The following is a 21084-nucleotide window of genomic DNA, read 5'->3' as shown; positions in this document are numbered from 1 at the left end:
TCCCCATATATCTGCTTGTATTTGCTTTTATTATTATGGAGGTTCTATTATTGTTCTCAAGACAAACCCCTCAGTTTACTGCCCATTCAGGGCATTTCTCCAGCATGTAACCCTTATCTCTTCAATACCTTCATTTTTACCTTCTCTACTGGGACATTCCATTTGACTTGAAAAATATGCTATAGACCTTCACACCTTAAAAGTCCCTTTTGATTTCACATTCCCTTCCAGCTATCACCCCGTTTTTCTGTTTCTCTTTATAACGTTACTCCTCAAAAAAACCGTCTATATTTGCTATCCTTATATATTTTCTTCTTCCTCTTATTGAATCCATTCACCCACCACCACCACCACTACTCCACTAAATATTTTCTTGATATTTTGTCCAGTGATTCTCTTTTCCTCACTAGGACATTTTATCATGATTTTCAAAGCAACTATACACCCAAATTTTAGCTCTAGCCTGGACCTGTCTCTCAAAACCCAGACTCATATAACCAGTTGTTCTCTTGACACTCCTTTTCTTTCAAAGCCCTCACAAGGATACACAATTTCATTAGAGTAAATGCTAGTTGCTTACAGGCCCTATAAAATTAGACTCCTTCTATCTCACTGACCATATCTCCTAAAACAATTAAGCAGCTCCAGGCACACTGGCTTCCTCCCCATTTCCCAAACACATTAAGTATAGCCTCATACGTGGGTCTTTGCACTTGCTCTTCTGTGCCCTTGGAAATGCTCTTCCTCCAGATATCTGATAGCAACCTTCTTACCACCTTCAGGTCTCATCTTCCTTCTCAGAAGCCACCCTTACGTTCTTTCTCAAACAGCAACTCTCCCCTACTCCTTGCACTTCCACTCCCCCCACCCATCCTACTTATTTTTTTCAGAGCACTCAAGACTCTGACATATTATATGATTTATTTGTACATTAGTTTATTAATTTCTCCACTCATATTAGACTAGAACTGAAGAATGGTGGAGATGCTTTTGTTTACTGCTATATCCTCAGCTACTAAAATACATAGTATACATATTATATGTGTACAGCACATATGTACCACATAGTAAACATGCAGTATATATCTGATGAATGAATTACTGATTTCCTCCCCTTTGAAAAGTGGGTTATAAGATATATGCAGGATGAAGTCAATTCAATATTTTGAAATTGATATAAAACTATGATACTTATAGAAACAGCTCTAACCTGGAAATGTGACTATCTAAGGTATTATTTACTTGAATTCAATTGAATAGGTCTTTGCCCTTCACCATGTAAATCCTGATACCAGATTTTAAATGAAGTGCTACTTTAATGGTGTCAGATATACAGGAGAATGATTATAGCATTTTTGCCAATTTACCCTGTTTATAATATAACTAAAATTTTGTCAGGTTTTTGTTTGTTTCAGGCCTTGCCTTCTTAAAGAAAATAAGACTGATTGCCTCAGAAGAAAACCAGGCATGTATCATTGTTCCTAAGAGGGTATCTCTTGTCAAAGTCACTAAAAAGGGTTTTGCTTTGAAGGCGTCCCCTCAAGTGAAGAAAAGCATGGATTCAAGGATAAAGTACTCACTCTGTAATCAAGCCATCACTGTCTGTGTAACCACCTCCCTCCTGCATTTGTGTGATTTCAAAGGAACACGCCAGTACCTCTCTCTGTTTCTGAGTACCAGGACGTGTGCACCACTAGGGGGCTTGTCAATCATTGCAAACTCCCAATCAATCACAAATATCTGGTGTAACAACTATCAGCCACCATTACCAAATGATAATAATAATAAATCAACTTTAACATCAATTTTATTAATTCCATCAACAGAAATACTGCTTGTATACTTTTAATTATGAGTTAGATTTGGCTTAAAACTAGTAGCAATTTGGTTATTATAAGGCTATTAAAATTCAACTCTAAAAATCAGAGCTTAGTAATAAATTCTAGGAGGAAATAAAACATATTCCCCCTCATGTCTCTGAGTATTATATAAAAACAAAAACAACCACAACAATAATAGCATTTATGATTTTATGAACTGACACAGTGCCCCAAGAGCAGTGTTATTTTTAAATCTATTTATTGCTATAATGCTAATCTACACTAGTATAAGGAAAGACTTCAGAAAGTAGCAAGATCTAAGCTGAGACACAAAATTTAGTAGGAAACAGTTTAAAAAAATGATTTGGGCTTTGGGTAGGTAGGAATGAGTAATAGAAGCATAAGGAACAGCAATTCAAAGGCCTAGTGGTCAGAGAGAATATAGCAAATAATGCAGATTATCCATATGGAATTCATGCATGTAGTTTTTCAGGCCTGTAGGTGCAAAAATGTCTTGGAGTGAGGATGGACAAATGGTCAGAAGAGAACTTCAAACTTAGTTAAGAGGTAAACCATTAAGAGGTTTGTAAGCCACAGATACCTTAAAGATTTTGGATTTTATTTAGAACAAAAGGTAATTATTGCTCATTTCCTTTCACTTCTTTTTTTTTCTACCCCACTTTTTCTTTCTCTTCTCTGCTTTTTTTCTCCTCCTTTCTTTCCCCTCATTTCTCCCCCCCCATGTTTTATTTAAGCACAAGAAGTATCATTTCTTCATTCAAGAAATCTTTTTTGCACACCTTGTACATATAAGAAATCTGCTAGATCCTGAGAAAATTTTCTGAGCAAGACAGGCCTAAATCCATCTCTCATGAAACTAGAGTCTGGTGAACAAGCTTGACATGTTCAGGGAACTGAAATAAACCTAGTGTCACTTAAAGTTAGAAGTAGGGAAATATCATGAAATGAGGTTAGAAAAGAAAGCAGGAACACATCACAGGGGGTGTTGTAAATTAGATAAGGAATTTTAGTCTTTATGCTAAGAGCAACGGGAAGCCATCAAAGTGTTTTAAGCTTTGAGATGATATGATTTATGTTTATGAATGATCATTGGCTTTGTGTGAAGAATCTATTGCTAGAGGAGAGGAATGGATAAGGAAACATCAATAAGATGCTATTGCTATATTCTTTGTAAAAAAGGTGGTAACTTGGAACCAGAAGGTAGTGGTGGTGGTAGGAGAGGGTAGTATTGCTGGTGGTGGTAGAGGTGGATCAGAAGAGGAGACAGAGACCTGGTATTGTTTGAAAGAAATGTAAATGATAAACACATCAGAAATTGTGGTCTAACTGTACCCATAAAAACATAATTAAATAAACAAGCTTTCTTCTCTGGCTTTCAGTAAAGTAGCTGATATATTTTTTATTTTTAAATTTCCTCTCTTCTTATTTACCTTCTTTAATGTGGTTTCTGTTCCTCTATGTCACTAAAATAGTTTTTAATATGGACTCAAATATCCTCAGTAACATTCAAACTCCTGCTTATTTTCCAATCTTGACTGCTTAGGACATCATTAAATTGCCTCTTTCCAGAGCACTGTATTCTGTTGACTACCATGACAATAGTATCTCCTTTTACCTCTATGGCTACTTTTTTCCCTGTCTCTTGGTTATCTTCTGGTCGTTAAATATTGAAGCTAGTCATTGTTCAATCCTAGGCCCTCTCCTATTCTCACTCTATAGTCTATCCCCATGACATCTTAATTAAGGTCATGCCTCTAAAGTTTATATCTCCAATCCATACAACTTTTCTGAATTCCAGACTCAAATCTAACTGTATATGTTAGATTCCCATTTTAATTCTTCACTAATACCTCAAACTTAATGTGCCCATTCACAGACAGGGAAGAATAGAGAAGGACAAGGTTGGGGCCCAGGCAGATATGTGTGATTGAAGGTGTCAGTGACTTATTGAAGGAGACTGAAGGAGAAAGTCTTTGGAAATAAAGTCAAGAAACTGAGAAGCCAGGAAATTGGATCTGTTCCCCATAAGAACACTGAAGGTGTCTAAAAAATAGCAAAAATTCTTAACAAAATACTTGCAAACTAAATTCAACAGCGTAAAGGATTATTCACCATGACCATGTGGGATTTATTCCTGGAAAGCAAGGAAAGTTCAACATATGCAAATTGATCAATTTAGTACATCACATTACCAGGATGAAGAGAAAAAAATACATGATTATCTCATTTGATGCAGAAAGAAGCATTTGACACAATTCAACAACTTTTCATGATATAAAGACAAGAAAGAAATAGAAGAAAACTACCCCAACATAATAAAAGCTATGCATGAAAAATCCACAGTGAACATTATACTCAACAGTAAAATACTGAAAGCTTTTCTTCTAAAATCAGGAACAAGGCAAGGATGCTTGCTTTCACCACTTTTATTTAACATAGTACTGGATATCCTAAACAGCAACTGAGCAAGAAAAAATAAATTAAATGCATCCAAATTAAAAATAAAGAAGTCAAGTGATCTCTGTTCACAGATGATATGATCTTATATACAAGAGTCCCTAAAGACTCCAAAAATTTTGTTTGAGCTAATAAAATAAATTTATCAAAGTAGTGGAATACAAAGTCAACACACAAAAGTCAGTTGCATTTCTATACACTAACAATGAACAATCTGAAGAGGAAATTAAGAAAACAATTCTACTTACAATAGCATCAAAAAAATTAAAACTGAGTAATTAGCCAAGGAGGCGAAAGACACAATGAACACTATAAAGCATTACTGAAAGAAATTAAAGACATAAATAAATGGAAAGACAACCCATGTTCATAGACTGGAAGATTTAATATTATTAAGATGTCAATACTTATCAAAAAGATCTACAGATTCAATGCAATCCCAATCAAAATTTTAACAACTCTTTTTGCAGAAATAGAAAAATCCATCTAAAATTCATATGGAATTTCAAGGGACCCCAAATTGCCAAAACAATTTTGAAAAAGAACAAAGTTAGAGGATTCATACTTTCAGATTTCAAAACTTACTACAAAGTTACAAACTTCCTACAAAGATAATCAAAATAGTGTGGTGCTGGCATAAATACAGACCTATAGACCTATGGAATAGAATAGAGAGCCCAGAAATAAAGCTTTACATATATGGTTAAATTAGTTTCAACAAGGCTCCTAAGATCATTCAAAATTGGATATCCACACGCAAAAGAATGAATTTGGACCCTTACCTAACACATATGCAAAAGCTGACTCAAAATGGATCAAATACCTAAATGTAAGATCAGAAACAATAAAACTCTTAGAAGATACCACAGGGCAAAACTTCACAACATTGGATTTGGCAATGATTTTTTTGATCTGACACAAAAGACAAGGCAATAAAAGCAAAATTAAACAAATTGAACATCATAAAACTTACAAACATTTGTACATCAAAGAACACTATCAACAGAGTAAAAAGCTGACCTATGAAAAGCGAGAAAATATTTGCCAATCATTTCTCTGATAAGAGATTAATATCCAATATATAGAGAAGTCCTAAAATTCAACAGCAACAAAAAACAAACAACCTTATTCAAAAATGGGCAAAAGAGTTGATATTTGTCCAAAGAAGACACGAATGGCTAATAAGCACACAAAAAAATGTTCAACACCACTAATCATTAGGTAAATGCAGATGAAAATCACAATAACTGCATATGTAATAATCCCAAACTGAAAACAATCTTTATGTCCATTCACAATAGAATGGATATACAGCACAGTGACAATAAAGTATCTAAATATACATACTATGAATCTGAAGTACATAATGCTGCCCCCACATAGTCAGACACAACAGAATAGACATTGTATTATTCTTTGTGTATATGGTTCGATTAAAAAAAAAGCAAAATATTCAAAGTTAAGAAAGGGGTGACCTTTTGGGAGAAGGAGGGATAGCAATTTGGAGGTGGCACAGCAGAGAACATCTTGGGTGCTAGTGATAGCCTATTTTCTGATCTAAAAGTGCTAAAAATGGTTACTTAGATGTGTGCTGGGTATTGCTTCATTGAAGTGTACATTTATATTTTCTTGCACTTTGCTATAGATGTGCTCTACTTCTTAATTAAAAAGACAAAAAAAATTCTAAATATGACAAAACTATAAATACCTAGTGACAAAATTCATAACATAAGTAAGTTGCGTATATGAAATAAACTATAAAATACAACCTGAATAAATTAGGAGATGACCTAAGTTCCAGAATATATAAAGGCATCCTACAAATTGACACAAAACAATTAAAAAGGAAAGAGTCAGTTGGTAAAAGAGATGGACAGGCAATTCACAGGAGAGACAATTCGAAGACTGAAAAAATTAATTTCAAAGGTGTCAACCAGAGTTCAGAAGAAAATGCAAGTTTAAATAATAGTAAAATAACTGTAACATTCAGGTCTAATAATGTGAGAAAACTGAAACTTTCTTAGCCATATTACTAGTGGGAGGGTGTTAACTGAAACTTTTCTTCAAAATAGTCTGGTAATATCTATTATAATTAAAATTTTATAAGCCCTTTGGCTCTACCAAAATGATAGTACCACATATAAAAATATATGTATTGGGTTGGCCAAAAAGTGCCTTCGGTTTTTAAGTAAAAATAAAAGACACATTTTTCATTTTCACCAAGAACTTTATTGAACAACATATTCACCATTTTGTTCCACTACCTTCTGCCATTTTTCAGGCAATTTCATAATTCCATCTTCCCCAAACTCTTTATCTTTTTGAGCAAAGAACTGTTCCAGGTGCATTTTACAGTCTTCCAGGGAATTGAAATTTTTTCCATTAAGCAAATTTTATAAAGACCGAAATAAATGGCAATCCGAAGTTTCAATGTCTGGTGAATAGGGCAGATGAATCAGAACTTCCCAGCCAGGCTGTAACAGTTTTTGCCTGGTCATAAAAAAATATGTGGTCTTGTGTTATCCTGATGGAAGATTATGTGTTTTCTGTTGACTAATTCTGGACGCTTTTCATGGAGTGCTGCTTTCAGTTGGTCTAACTGGGAGCAGTACTTGTTGGAATTAATCATTTGGTTTTCTGGAAGGAGCTCATAATAGAGGACTCCCCTCCAATCCCACCATATACACAACATCACCTTCTTTGGATGAAGACCGGCCTTTGGTGTGGTTGGTAGTGGTTTATTTCACTTGCCCCATGATCTCTTCCATTCCACATTATTGTACAGTATCCGCTTTACATTGCCCATCACAACTTGTTTTAAAAATGGAACGTTTTCTTTAAGTAGAGAATTGCTTGCATAAATACGGTCAAGAAGGTTTTTTTTTTCTTCCGTTTATGTGGAACCCAAACATCAAAGCAACTAACATAACCAAGCTGATGCAAATGATTTTCAGTGCTTGATTTGGATATTTTGAGTATGTTGGCTATCTCCTGCATGGTATAACATTGATTGTTCTCAATTAATGTCTCAATATGATCGCTATCAACTTCAATTGGTCTACCAGAACGTGGAGCATCCTCCAGCGAGCAATCTCCAGCACAAAACTTCACAAACCACTTTTGACACATTCAATCGGTCACAGCGCCTTCTCCATACACTGCACAAATCTTTTTTTTGTGTTTTCAGTTGTGTTTTTACCTTTCTTGAAATAATAAAGCATAATATGCTGAAAATGTTGCTTTTTTTCTTCCATCTTCAATAGTAAAATGGTTACACAAACATTCATCAATTTTGATAAATCTTTTTTTAAACACACCCTGATATGACAGCTGTCACATACAATCTAACAAAATTGTTTAGAATGAAGTTAAAGACAACTAAGTGCTACTAGAGCCATCCTATGGAAAAAACTGAACAACCTTTTGGCCAACCCAATATGATGCTGTTGTTTGTTTGTTTTTTTGCCTCACTGCTTATAATGGCAACATTGGGAACAATCTGAGTGTTCATCATGGATGAAATAAATCTTTGCCTACTCAACTAAAGGGCTGCCCACAATCCATTGCAAAGTGAAAAAACTTGCAGAAAAATGTGGCTATATCTTGGTTGCAGAAAAATGTGGTTATATCTTGGTTCTGCAAAAACATTGCCACACAAACCCTATTTTTTTTGCTGGGTTTTCCATTTATGTGACCATTTTAATATTTTCTGGGGTTGATTCCTAAAGGAACAAATGGACTGATTCATTTATGTACTGACAACTATTGCTGAATATAGATTACAGCATACCCTGTATTTAGAAGATAATTAACATTTTGTCTTAAACATTTTAATCTGAACAAAACTCTAACTTCTCATTTGAAGACTTGCTTGTTTGTAAAAGTCATCGTTAATCTATTACTCCCAGAAGTGTGGAAGTGGAGGAGCTGGGGGTCAGCTGGAGATGTTTTTATCTTGTTTTTATTCCTCTTTTATTGTTTCATTTGTTCTAATGAGCATGTATTTGTACTTTTTAAAATCAGAATATTTATAAAGAAAAATATTTTCTTCACTGATCAAACATGGCGCTTTTCTTTCTTTTCCATGTAACCTCATACTTTCAGCTTCACCCATTGAGAGCTCCCAATACCAGTTGTTTCTTGCCCATTTTCATTTACTTCCCTTGAAATTGGTCTGGCTATGCCAGCTTTTCTTTTATTATAACAGTTATTTACATTCTACAAGTATTTATAGCTTGTTAAGATGGCTCTGTGGCCTAGTTTAAAAGGGGATTCTGGTAAATCCCTTCCACTTACAACACTTTTATCTATTAATTTGCTGTAGTTCATTGCTCTACTTTTGTTTACTTAAAGATTTCATCTAGGCTCTTGATGCTTTGCCAGCACCCAAAGGCACACTTTTCTCTTCATGCATTCCAGTTTCCATAGTACTATTTACTGGCTTGATTCTCTAAGAGACAATCCTTTTATTGAATTTCAAAGACTCTAGATTTAACCCAAGATAAATGTTGAATATTGCTTGGGGTCCTGGAAAGCATTAGACACTCAGTGAAAGAGTGGCCCTACCTCTAAGTTAAAAGCAGCCTGTTTGAAGTTCCAAATGCACATTCTGTGTCAGTGTACACTGTCACCATGAGATTTCTGTACCCTGGGCTCACCTTGACAACCCAAATCCTATTCTCACTGGATAAGTTTCTTTCCTCTGGGAATTCATGTAGAACACAGACTCTAAGATCACTCCGTTTTCCCTCTCTGAAAGCATTATTCTTACTTTAAATTCCAGGCTTTAAAAGTCACAACGGCCCCAAACATCCTCATGGTCAAGCACAGACTCTTTTTATGACTCTCAGATGCTACAGAGAAAGCTTAAGCTAGTAAAATCCCATCAAAAAAGCTCAAACCAACCAGTTGTCTAAACAAATCTGCCTCATACCACTCCCACCTCAACATTCAATGGTCCAAGAGTCTGACAGAAGATATCCAATCTAAACCTTGCTCTCCTCCTCCTTCTCAATGACCACTAGCTTGCTTTGATTTTTTCATGTGTCTCCTGATCAATATAGTAGCCTTCACTCTGAGCTTCTTACCTCTAGTCTCCCTCATCATATTAATCTTTCCAACATATGTCCGTCAAGGTTATTTTTTCAAAAACAAGAACCCAAGCTTCTCAATTCCTTCCCTAAAGAAATCTGATGTTTCCCTAATACCTAAAAGAAAAAGACTAAAAGGCCTTAACATGTTAAGGAAGTCTCTCCGAATTCATTTCTGCTCATCTTTCTGATCTTGACACCAATATTCTGCCAGCATTGCTCTCCCGCAAAGATGACAGGCTTTGTCATGCCTTCTTGCATTTGGATATACTGTTTCCTTTATGGGACTACTTTTCTGACCCTGTTCTGCTTGGTGGAGTCTAACTGATCCTTACAAACTCTACTCAAGTGTCATAAGCTCTGAAGCCTTCCAAACTCCTTTGGGCAAATAGCTGTTCTTCATTTTTGTCTCCACAGTACGGTTCAGAATTCTATTTTAGCATGTATCAAATTGTACTTCAACCATATGGCTCCATATCTTACCTGACTCACTCCTTAAATCGAGTTTCTCAAGGGCAGGGATGATAACCTTATACCCACAATATTGGGTTCAGTTCCTGACGTGGGGAAGGAGTCCAGTGTGTGTCTATTTGAGGATTGCAGGAATGACAGAATAAATGGAGTTCTTTCACAGAAATCAGGAGTCTCAATATTCCACAAAGACTCTTGTTAAAACAAGTAGGATCAGGAAATGAATCAGGGAGACATCTCTGTTATTTTGTTTAAAGAACATCCTCCCATAAACTTCTGTTAAGATTCAGTGGAAAATGACATCAATTTTCCTCATTTCAACTGTGGGCTAAATAATATTACCAAAACATTCTACTCTTAAAAACTGAAAATTTGGTTTCCAGGCTGCAAAATGTCTCAAACCCTTGTCTCCTTGCACTATTACTAAATCAAGTTTGCATCTTGTTTTCCACTCAAAATTTGATTTTACTCTAAGAGTTCTTAGAGAAAACTCTTGTGTTAATGAATTTGTGCTTAAAGTGCAAATTCTGCTGATCGATTGGTGATGTTTTTCTCCTCCATTATAACTATGATTTATCTATTACAATCATTGTATATAACCTGCTTAAGAATTAATTTTCATAGACACTGTGGTAGAATATATATATATATATAAAAAGAGAGAAAAAAAAGATTTAAATCTTATCTCATATGTATAGATTTCAGGTAAAGGATCTGATACTTAGAAAGCCTAAGTCACTTACTAGCATGAACAACCATCCTAGTTTGCCCAACATAAAGAGGGTTCCTTGGATACTGGACTTTCAATTTTAAAACCAGGAAAGCCCCAAGCAAATCAGTAGTTCACTCTGTCACTTATCCAAGGTTATACAATAAGTTGCAGATACAAAGTTCAAGTTCAGTCCTTCATATGCTCCCAAATTTTACATTCATTTTAAATGCTGCCTCTTTGATTTGGATTTCATCCATAATATTTATTTCCACATTGTAAATCATATGGTGTCAATAATTAAGGTTTCCAAGAGTAATAGAGAAATGAAAAAAATTCTAGTGAGGTATTTTAATAGAATTTTAAGTTATATAGCAGTAGCATATTTTGATTTCAGCTGCAGATGTTCCTCTTCTAATTGCATGCCAAAATTACTAGCTAATAGATTTATTTTGCATACTGCTACATTATAAAACTTATCTAATTATTTATGGACTAGTTGTTGAGACTCTCAAATTAGACTATCACTCTACTTTCACTGTGAAAATAGTAGTTCTTCATTTTTTGTGAATGTTCATAAAGCTTTTAATGTCCCTCAATGTGACTCCATTTCTTCCCTCAAACCATGCTTCTCCAATATCAATATTAGAGAGATTTACAATATATGAGGAAGAGTCAAAATGATAACATTTGCATTATTTTAAAGAGAAAGGAAACAAGCTAACGGGTGGGTTTTGGGGGATGGGGAAGTATGTTAAGACAAACTGGATGAAGGGACAGTAAAAGTTTAAGGAGGATGGCACATACCATAGAATAGTTCTAGTAATCTCCAAAAGATATCTGAGATTAATAAATTTTTCCTTGGGAAATTTCATCACCAACCTCTGTACATTTCTAAGCAAATCTGCACCTTTTCTTGCATATAATTTCTAAAGCTTCAATTACTTTTGATTACTTTCTCTCAAGGTATACTTAAATAGAATGTTACAGACATGATTATATTTCCAAATGTGTCTTTAACAAGAATCTAAAACTTGCTTATTAATTTTAAAAAACATTGAGATAAATGGGAAAAAATAACATTTATAGCACTGTATATTTCTTCAACAAACAACAGCATGGTAATGGTACAAATTTTAGACCAAGGGTTAAGGATTTTGAGTATGTGTTTTAATTCTACTTGTGATTAGTTGGGTAACCTTGAGAAAATCAGGTAATTTCTCTTTTCAGTTTTCTATTAGTAAAATGGGGAATAAAATAATTGTCTTACCTTGCCCATGGGCATGGAAAGAAGTTCATCTAGGTGACCACGATGCATGCTGGGAAGGAGAGTGTTTGGTAAATTTCAATAAGGAGAAGGAGTAATAGTAACTGCAATAGCTATATGTAAACCCAAAGAGAAACTAGGCGGCTTTGAGGCAATATGATATGGGTACAAATCACAAGATACTTGAGCTCACTCAGTTAATTCCTATGCACTCTCAAGTTTGTGAATATTGTAGCACACTGACGTTTCTTAAACTTCAGTGTGAGTACGGATAACCTAGAGAATCTTGTTAAAATGCAGATTATAATTCAGAAGGCCTGTGGTTAAGCTTGAGCATTTGCATTTCTAACAAGCTCCCAGGTGATGTTAATAGCACTTGGAGCAGGTACCACATTTGAGCAGCAAGGTAGAAGGCTATTTGGTTTCCCAAGTGCTTAGAGAGATGATGAAGATAAGTGGCACTGTGTTATATAAGCAGGAGTCATTCTGATGTACTAGACATTAAAATACGAGACTGATTTGGAATTTGGATAAAGGGATATGAATTTGAAGTAGTAATATGACAGGGGAGACCTCCCCAAAAGGGTAAAGGATACCCAAGAACAGGCTGGAAAAAGCTTCCAGAAATCTATGGTTGAAAAAATTTGGGTATCTAGACTACAGAGGCAACTTGTTTAAAAACAAAACAAACTCAAACAAAACAACAAGGCAGACAGTGGGATGTAAAAAGTTTTTGCAGAGAAGAACAAATTTGAGCAAACTTCTTAATAATAAATCAAAATAAATGGAGACGGATGCAGCTGGGTCAGCTTCAAGGTTTCAGAATGAAAGGGGAATTTAAAAAACTGAGGGGTAACATCTGCCCAATGCAGGGAAGACCTAAAAGCCATTAAGAGAAAGGGATAGAGGATGAAGAGGCTTTTCAGGAGAAAAGAAAAATTAAGATGCTTTTCAGGTGGTGGCAAGACAGAAGGGCAACCAGAGTCATGATGGATGTTGCAAGTCATCTCCTTGGGGAATGCAACCCTTGCCGTGAAGCGTGAACAGAAGAGGGAAGTCCATCTGAACCCATTGGGAAGGAAAGAAGAAATGAGAGAAGTTATCTAGAGAAGCAATTAGGGAAAGAGGCTATAGAAAACAGGATGATGCCTGCTGTGCTTCGAGCTAAGGTGACCAAAGAAGTCAGTGTAGAAGTTGAGAAGGAACAGATCCTAAATCAAGGGAGAAGTGCAGAAGGAAAAGAGAAAAGTCACAAGAGAAAGAAAAAAATTGCACTCAAAGTGTGTTTTTACAAATTAAAATCACAAAATGGATTATTTTTATGAGTCACTATTAAGAAGGGAAAAGATGACATCAGTTCAAGTTTTGACAAATTCTAACTAACCAAATTAAAGACTGATGGAAATGGATTGCATCACAAGAAGAGAAATTACTTTTAAAAGCTGGAAAGAGCAACATGATTTAAGAACATGGTGAAATAAAGTAGCAGGGCAAAAAGTAAAGACCAGTGACCAGCTTGTTGGAAAGCATGATACAGAGAGCAGAGCAAAGGAAAAGACTCTGCAGATGTAAACATAAGAACTCTATTCATCTGGAGGAAGTTGGGAAGTTTTGGCTCATCTATGACACAGACACATTGGAGTGTATTTGACCGTTGGTGAGCCCCAATAGGGCTTCCTCTCTCTGGTTCTTCTCCCACCTTCTCACCCTTACTCGTTTATGAGCAACATATTGTCCCACCTGCTTCCCAGACTTTGTTCAGGAGCTACTGCAATAGAGGGAAAGAGACCTTGGTACAGAACTGGGCTCAATTCCAAATACAGCAAGGACCAGTGGAAATTTACAGGCAAGAAGCAGGTTGTGGGGAGGGGTGGATAGAAAATTACTAAGAGGAGACGTCAAGGGTAGGGGGAATTCTTGCTGAATAGACCTAACAGGATTCTTGCTGAAGGCAGGCCAGGATAATCAGCTACCACCTGGATGGGTGGGGGAATGAGGGTTTTGACCAGATATCGAGAACGATCAGATACTGAGGGTGAGTGTTGGGGATTCTCACTAAACTGACTTGTAGGATTCTTGCTAAAACTGGTTTATGCAGGTCTAAGGACAAAGCCCAAGGATGAGGCCTAGTGAAAAAAGGGGTTAGAGGAGGCTGACTAAAGCCTGGTCAAAAAGAGTCTTTGACGGGAATTCCCTAGTGGTCCAGTAGTTGAGACATGGGCTTTCACTGCCTTGGGCCAAGGTTCAATCCCTGGTCAGGGAACCACAAGCAGTGTGGTGTGCCAAAAAAAAAGTCTTCACCATTTTCTGAAGATCTTTATTTTTTTATCACTGCCAACAAAATACCAAAGCTTTTCTCTTTTCCCTTTTTCCCTCAGGTCCTGGGAGATAACTGATTGGGCATTTGATAAATAAATTTGAGTTATGAAAGTAATGCTTAATAGTAGTTTCTATCTCATTGCTTCCAGATATGTTGGTAAGACTAAGTAAGTGATGTCTACGTAGGGATTATAGGACCAGAAAGTGGATAACTTCATTTTGAGGGTATTTTTAGCTGCATGTACTCCCTGGAAAGATCAATCCTCTGTGATAGGCACAGCACTATAATTTTTAAACATCTAATCGGACTTGGTCCACACCCAATCTGCCATTAGTCAATGTTCTCAAATGTATTTTAGAATTTATCACAGGAAGGGAGGGGAAATTATCCAGAAACAAATAACCACATGAATAATTACTGATTATGATGTGTCATTGAAGAAACTTTGAGATGTGCAGAAAAGTAGGCCAGACGTACAATTAATGGCTATCATGTTAAGGACAAAAGGAAAAATGATCAAGCATTGAAAATAATTTTAAAACATAATAATTTTAGCATAAGACACACATAGAAATAGCTGCTGTCTTTCATAATAACCATCATAAGAGATACCATACGATGATACTTCTATTGCTCAATACATTTTTGAAACACTTCCTGGTAATTTTCATCAGGACCATTTTCTAAGTCATACAAGAAAATTATTCTCATAAAATTATGGTCATTGCCTGCATATTCACCATAGCATCTGGATCTTTATTTTTAAAGGCAAACCAACAAAAATACTTATTGTTGAAAGTTATCTGAGCGACTGTAAGTGAAAGGATCAATGTGGCATGTTGGAATAAAAACCTAGGTAACGTTGAACTTAGTTTTCAATTTGAATTGCTTCGAGGACCAAATTTCCTTACTTCTTACTGGTGGTGCTTTCTACTGACATTTGTTTTCCAAGGTAAGAAAGAAAATAAATCTTAATTCATAATTTGTTTGGAATAAACAAGATGACATATTCCCTTTGTGATTTCTTTAGTCATGAAAAGGAAATAGTTCTGCAAAAGATTAACTTGGAACAATATATTGACATTAATAAACTCACCATTGTCAAAGCAGCAAGTTGTGTAGTAAACTAAATATTTGGCAATTTTAAAGAGTCATTTTCAAAATGGAAATTACAATGTGTTTCTCTCCCAGCATGAACAAGATGGAATCCCTATAAAGGCATATCATGCCGATATCCAGTTTAGTAGAATTGGGGGATTACATTGCACATCAATTGTTGTGTTACACATTAACATAATATTTTTGTGTTCTTTCCTCCCAGTGTGAATCAAAACCATTTGATATGAAAATATTTCTTCTATAAGAGAAAGATTGATCATAACCACATGTATAAATGATTCTTTTTCTTTGGTATGAATTTTTTAAATTAAAAGTTCCCTGATTAGAAATTACATATAACAGGTCAAATTAAGAAGATGTCAATAAAAGTTTATTTCTTAAAAAAAATTCCCTTTAAACACTCACAATAAATGTCCTCCTTCCTTTCCATAGTTAAGTGCCATTTGGTAATCGCTTTGGGACAAGCCAAGGAGAAATAGAATAGTCACTAGGTTTTGAATGAAACTGCTGTCTCTGCCGTCCATCTACGAACACAGAGTTTATAATAATGTTAAGTCCTGGCATATTTAAAGTAGTTTATATTCTTTGAAAGAGAAAAAATGTGGGCGTGTATATAATTAGTAGGAATAATAAAATGTATACATCATCTTTTCAAGGAGGTAGAAAAGTCACATGCTTAAGGCTGTGGGCTTTGGAATACAGACCTGGTATTAGATCAACCCTTTCCCATTAACCAGCACTGTAACTTTGAGTAAATTACTTAACCTCTCTGAGCCTTGTTTCTCAAATATCAAATGCAGATGATAGCACCTTCTTAAGACTCTCATTTTAAAAAATTATTAAGATAATATGTGAAAAGTGCCCACCAAAGTATTATGCCTAACACGTTGTAAGTAATTCAGAAAATATTGGCTGCTTATTATATATTACATTAGTCAAATCCACCTAAGAGCTGATTTCAAGGCCTCCTGAGGGATGGGAGAATATAATGTTATTTTTTGCCTCCATATCTACTTTAATATAAAATGAACATACGAATAGCCACCTGCAAGAGCTATTGTAAAGCCCAAACATTTCTATTGATACTATAGGATTCATTCATTCAACAGAGACCAGCTTAGATAAAGGTTTTTATCCTATGCAAAGGAGAAGTTGGATTGCATTTTGTTTGGAAACCAATAAAGGCTTTTAAGCAAAGTGGCATGATATGTTTAAAATAATTATTTCACTGCCATATGTAGAAAGCCTTGAAGGAGAGCAAGACTGGAAATAGCAAGATTAGTTAGGAAGTTATCACAATGACTTAGGCAAAACATCATGGTAGTGAGTGGGGAGGGACTTGGATCTCCATCCGTGGAGCAGACAGAATGTATTGATAATTAGATATCAGGAAAACAAAAGCATGAACACTCTAGGATAATTCCTCAATTTTTAGCTTGATCAGTTGGAATAAATAACAGTGCTATTTTATAAAATGGAGATGACAGAGAGAGAAACAGGTTGAAGAAGAAATGAATCAAGCATTCTCAGTTAGCCATGTTAAGTCTGAGATGCTTACTAGGTACCCAAAGGGAGATGTCCAGGAGACAGCTGAACATACAGGTATGACATTAAGGAGAAGGGAAGTAAAAAACATAACAATCTGCAGATCATTGGCATAAGCCACTTAATTAGATGAGTTTAGCAAGGAAGAATAGAAGCAAGAAAGGAACTCAAAACATTCTCACATTTAAAGGTTGAATAGACAAGAACAAGCAAAGAAAAGGAAAATGAGAGAAAAATCATAGCAGCACGTGGTGTCACAGAAAACTAGAAAGGAAACTGTTCCTCAAAACAGAGAATGAATGACAGTGTCAAGTGCTTCTGAAAGGGCAATAAATGAGATAGCGCATATGATAGCGCATATCTAGTACACTTCCTGGCACATAGTAGGTACTTAATAGATGCTTTTCCCTTTGCTTCCTATTTCCTTTCTAAGAGGTAGTAGTGCTTAGTAGTTAAGAGCATAGGCTTAGGAACTAGTCTGACTCAGTTCAAATCCTTCCTCTGCCATCCCATAGCTGTGTGACCTTACACAAGTCATTTCACCTTTCAATAGTTTGGTTCTTATATTTTAAAATGGGGGCAATGGCAATGCCTACTTCATAGAGATGCAGTTAATACATTGTTGTCAATCAGTAAGATTAATTACTACTTTCTTTCCTATTTCCATGTTATATATTTTCAAAAAATATCCAATAATAAATATGAATTACTTTTTGATTTCCATAATGAATACTTGGCTGAGTAACAATAATTAATTCTACTTCCATAGCCAGTGAGACAATGAACAAATCCCACCCTTCCTTCCCACATAGTGTACATATCTGCCTTTAAAGAATAGAGTTATTTTTATTGATTGGAGTCCTGACTATGTGTGGGCACAGTAAAGGAAGCAAACAAGGGTTGGCAGGGCACCCAGAGACTAGCAACAGTGGAAAGTCACTTCCACCCATAGGACCAAAGGGACAAGAGGAAGAAATGGTGTTACCAGAATTCACAGAGAACTGGAATTGCAAAAGAGTGGTTTCCTGTTGGGAAAGAGGAATCTGGTTATTACCAGGGACAGGGTGCTGACGAAGGGAGGGAATGGGGACGAAATGCATCTTTCTCTTTTTTCACCTTCGTATCTCAGGCCACTGGGACCGATGGATGATTCTAAGCAGAAGCCAGCTGGCAAGGGAGCCCAGGTGAGGCAGTCTTCATCAATTTCCTTCTAAGGCCCAGAAGGGAGAAAAGCATGGGGCATAGACTAAGAAGGCAAAGAGAGAACAACCAAGCACCCTTTGCTATTCTCTAGTGTTATGTTCCTAGCCAAGTCCCAGTAAATGATGCCCAAATAAGGGTGATTCCTCCCCAACTCAATACCTTCCTCCCACCCTGGTAGCCAAAACATCATCAGCTTCTCAGTTGCATTTGATGTCAACCAGGTTTTCACAGCTATCAAACAGTATGGGATCTCCTTAGTACTTTGTTTCTAATTTTAAGAACTACACACACACACACACACACACACACACACACATCAGTTGAAAGAATGTAAATTATAAAAATGAAAAGCTTATCTAAACTTTTCTGAAACATAAGCCAAATACTTTGTTTGTTTCAAAGATTTGGACAGAATTCCTTGACTTGACGAAATCCCACAAGAATGCCTTCATTCCTGGTTTTTACTGGAAACTTCTAAACTGTTGACGCCATGGATTTTAAAAAATAAACAGATGGGCAGGTCTCTATGACTTCATTTTATGTTGAGAATATAAATATTCAGAGAGATAAAAGACAAGGTCCCTATTTTTCAATGTTTATAAATAGAAGAATTTGCCAATGTCATTTTATCCATCCATCCATTGCCTGCTTGTTGATGTTTGTCTATGGCTATGGTGGGAAATTCTTCAATCATCACTCATTCTAGGTAATTTAGAGTGTTTTTTAAAAAATATAAAGGAAAGAAAAAAATTTTTAAAAGGCTCAGAGGTCAAGATACCTGAAATGTGAGATTAGTGAAAATTGCTTTATAATCATGACAAGACGAATGAAAAATCCTTTTCAATGAAAATAACTTTTCTTTATAAAGAACCCCCTTTTTTCATTTTACAGGCAAAAAAGAAGGTATTTGGCATAGAGTAGTACTGGTCTTCAGCCAGAAGAGAGTTTATTTAGAAATTTGTCCCTCCTTTAATCTGGGCAAGTTCAAGCTACAGCAAAATTATAGTTTCCAGTATCCCTTGAATTTCCAATTAGTTCTGTTGAGACAGAACCTCAGAAGATAGTGACTCAATACTGTTAAGTTCAAAACAGGGCAGCATAAAAATCTTTGCTGTTTAAATGATATCAGAAAAGCAGTTTGCTGCCTCTCTTGGTATCACATTTGAGATTAACAGACCTTAACCCACAGATGCAAAAAGTCACCATCTTCCTAGTTAAAGACACTTTGTAAAATAATGGAAACTATTTACTTTCACATAATAAGCTGGTATACACTACCTTGTCACTTTCAAACAAGATAAATTCTTACATAGTTCTTTTGTTTGAGTGGATACTCTACTATCACATAGTGGATGGTAACTATAAGTTGCATTTTGCCAAAGAGAATCAGAGAGAAGCAAAGGTCTTTCACAACAAATCAATAAGTAGTTATTACAGACCAGCTAAGTACAAAGGCATGTAGTCAAAATTAATACAAGCAAATAGTTTATGTTAATATGTTCCTCTTCTCTCTTTTTTCTCAGTGTTTTTCTTTTTGTTCAAGAGTAGTTTGTCCAAATTTATGATCTCTGGTTAGACCTTTGCTCATGTCAAAGATGTATAATAAATAGATCATGCACTTCAGGATCTAACATTTTTTCTGTCAAGAGTAGAGCCATATTAAAGAGAAAAGTAATGAGGGAAAGAGCAGTATGATAACAGCCAACAGGTGCTTTATTCATAGAGTAACGGGAGCCCAAATATTCAGCAAGTTGCAAGATTTGAGCTGGTATCACAGCAAGATAGAGTATAGCCCACATAAGTAACTTTTACTTGGAAGTAAAGCCTACAAAGTGGTGGTCTGGCTATTTTGGTTTCTGAAATATTTTACAAGAAACAACTCAGAATTTCTCTGTTGTACATAAAATTTTTCTTTTCGTATGGAGAGCCGCATATCTCAATGTGATCAAGGTAAATACTTTTTTTAAAATGCCAAGTTGGCTAGTTGAAATGTATTGTGGCTATGAGAGAGGCACGTGTATTGGAGGCTTGACTAGTAGAAAGTTGGCTCTGTGCTCCTTACTCGATGGCAAGATTCCCAAGCCACAGAACAAATACAAATTATTCCAGCTGAAACAGGCACAAATGCCATTTAAGTATGCATCCAGTTTCTAGGTGTGGATTATTAAAGAATATTGTGGCATTTTTTAATGCTATGTAATATAAACTGGAATATATTTTAATGGTACAAATTCACTCTTCAGCTAAACATATACTGATTTTTCCCTATTTTTGTAGCTAGTGTTAGAGTATATTTATTTTGCAAAATATCCAGCTCTAGTCTTCTAGCAGAGAGTCATACAAATCCTCCAGAAAATAAATTTTATCTTTGACCAAAAGTTTTTGTTTTCCAAAATTACTTTCACTAGTGATAACATATTCTAGAAGAGAATTTTTGAGTTATACTGTCACACAATCTATAGGAAAAAAAAAACATTTACTAGCTACTATGTTTTTTTATACTAGACTTTTAACAGAAAACAGAAAAATAGAATACGAACTATAAAATTTCTTTTTATTATTTTTTAACATCTTTATTGGAGAATAATTGTTTTACATTGTTGTGTTAGTTGCTGCTGTATAACAAAGTGAATCAGCTATACATATACATATAACACCATATCCCCTCCCTCTTGCGTCTCCCTCCCACCCTCCCTATCTCACCCCTCTAGGTGGTCACAAAGCACCGAGCTGGGCTGATCTCCCTGTACTATGAGGTTGTTTCCCACTAGCTACCTATTTTATATTTGGTAGTGTATATAAGTCAATGCCACCCTCTCACTTCGTCTCAGCTTACCCTTCCACCTCCGATGTCCTCAAGCGTTTTCTTCAATTAATCTTTTTAGATGAGAGCATTGGAATCCAAAATGATAAAGTCATTTGCCCAATGCCACATAGGTAGAGAGTGCCTGCTCTGAAAAAGTTATTGTGTTTCATTACACTGGGCAGCATATATATTATTCAATACATGAATACACTTTTGTTATGCAAGAAGAGTGTATTGAAAATGCATGGGGCTTCCC

General features: G+C 35.5%; 1 long non-coding RNA gene across 1 annotated transcript in view; it reads right to left on the bottom strand.

Moving 5' to 3' along the window:
- The window catches only part of LOC141275761 (uncharacterized), a 184158-nt gene that overhangs the window by 54554 nt on the left and 108520 nt on the right, over nucleotides 1-21084 (bottom strand). The window contains exon 3 of the long non-coding RNA XR_012324049.1: nucleotides 11839-11887. This is a non-coding gene — a long non-coding RNA (uncharacterized lncRNA). The remainder of the gene's footprint in view (nucleotides 1-11838; nucleotides 11888-21084) is intronic.

Source organism: Tursiops truncatus, chromosome 11, assembly GCF_011762595.2.
Source record: "Tursiops truncatus isolate mTurTru1 chromosome 11, mTurTru1.mat.Y, whole genome shotgun sequence".
Lineage (NCBI taxonomy): Eukaryota > Metazoa > Chordata > Mammalia > Artiodactyla > Delphinidae > Tursiops > Tursiops truncatus.
Note: the sequence above shows the minus strand (reverse complement) of the source record. Positions and strands in the feature narration are given on the sequence as shown.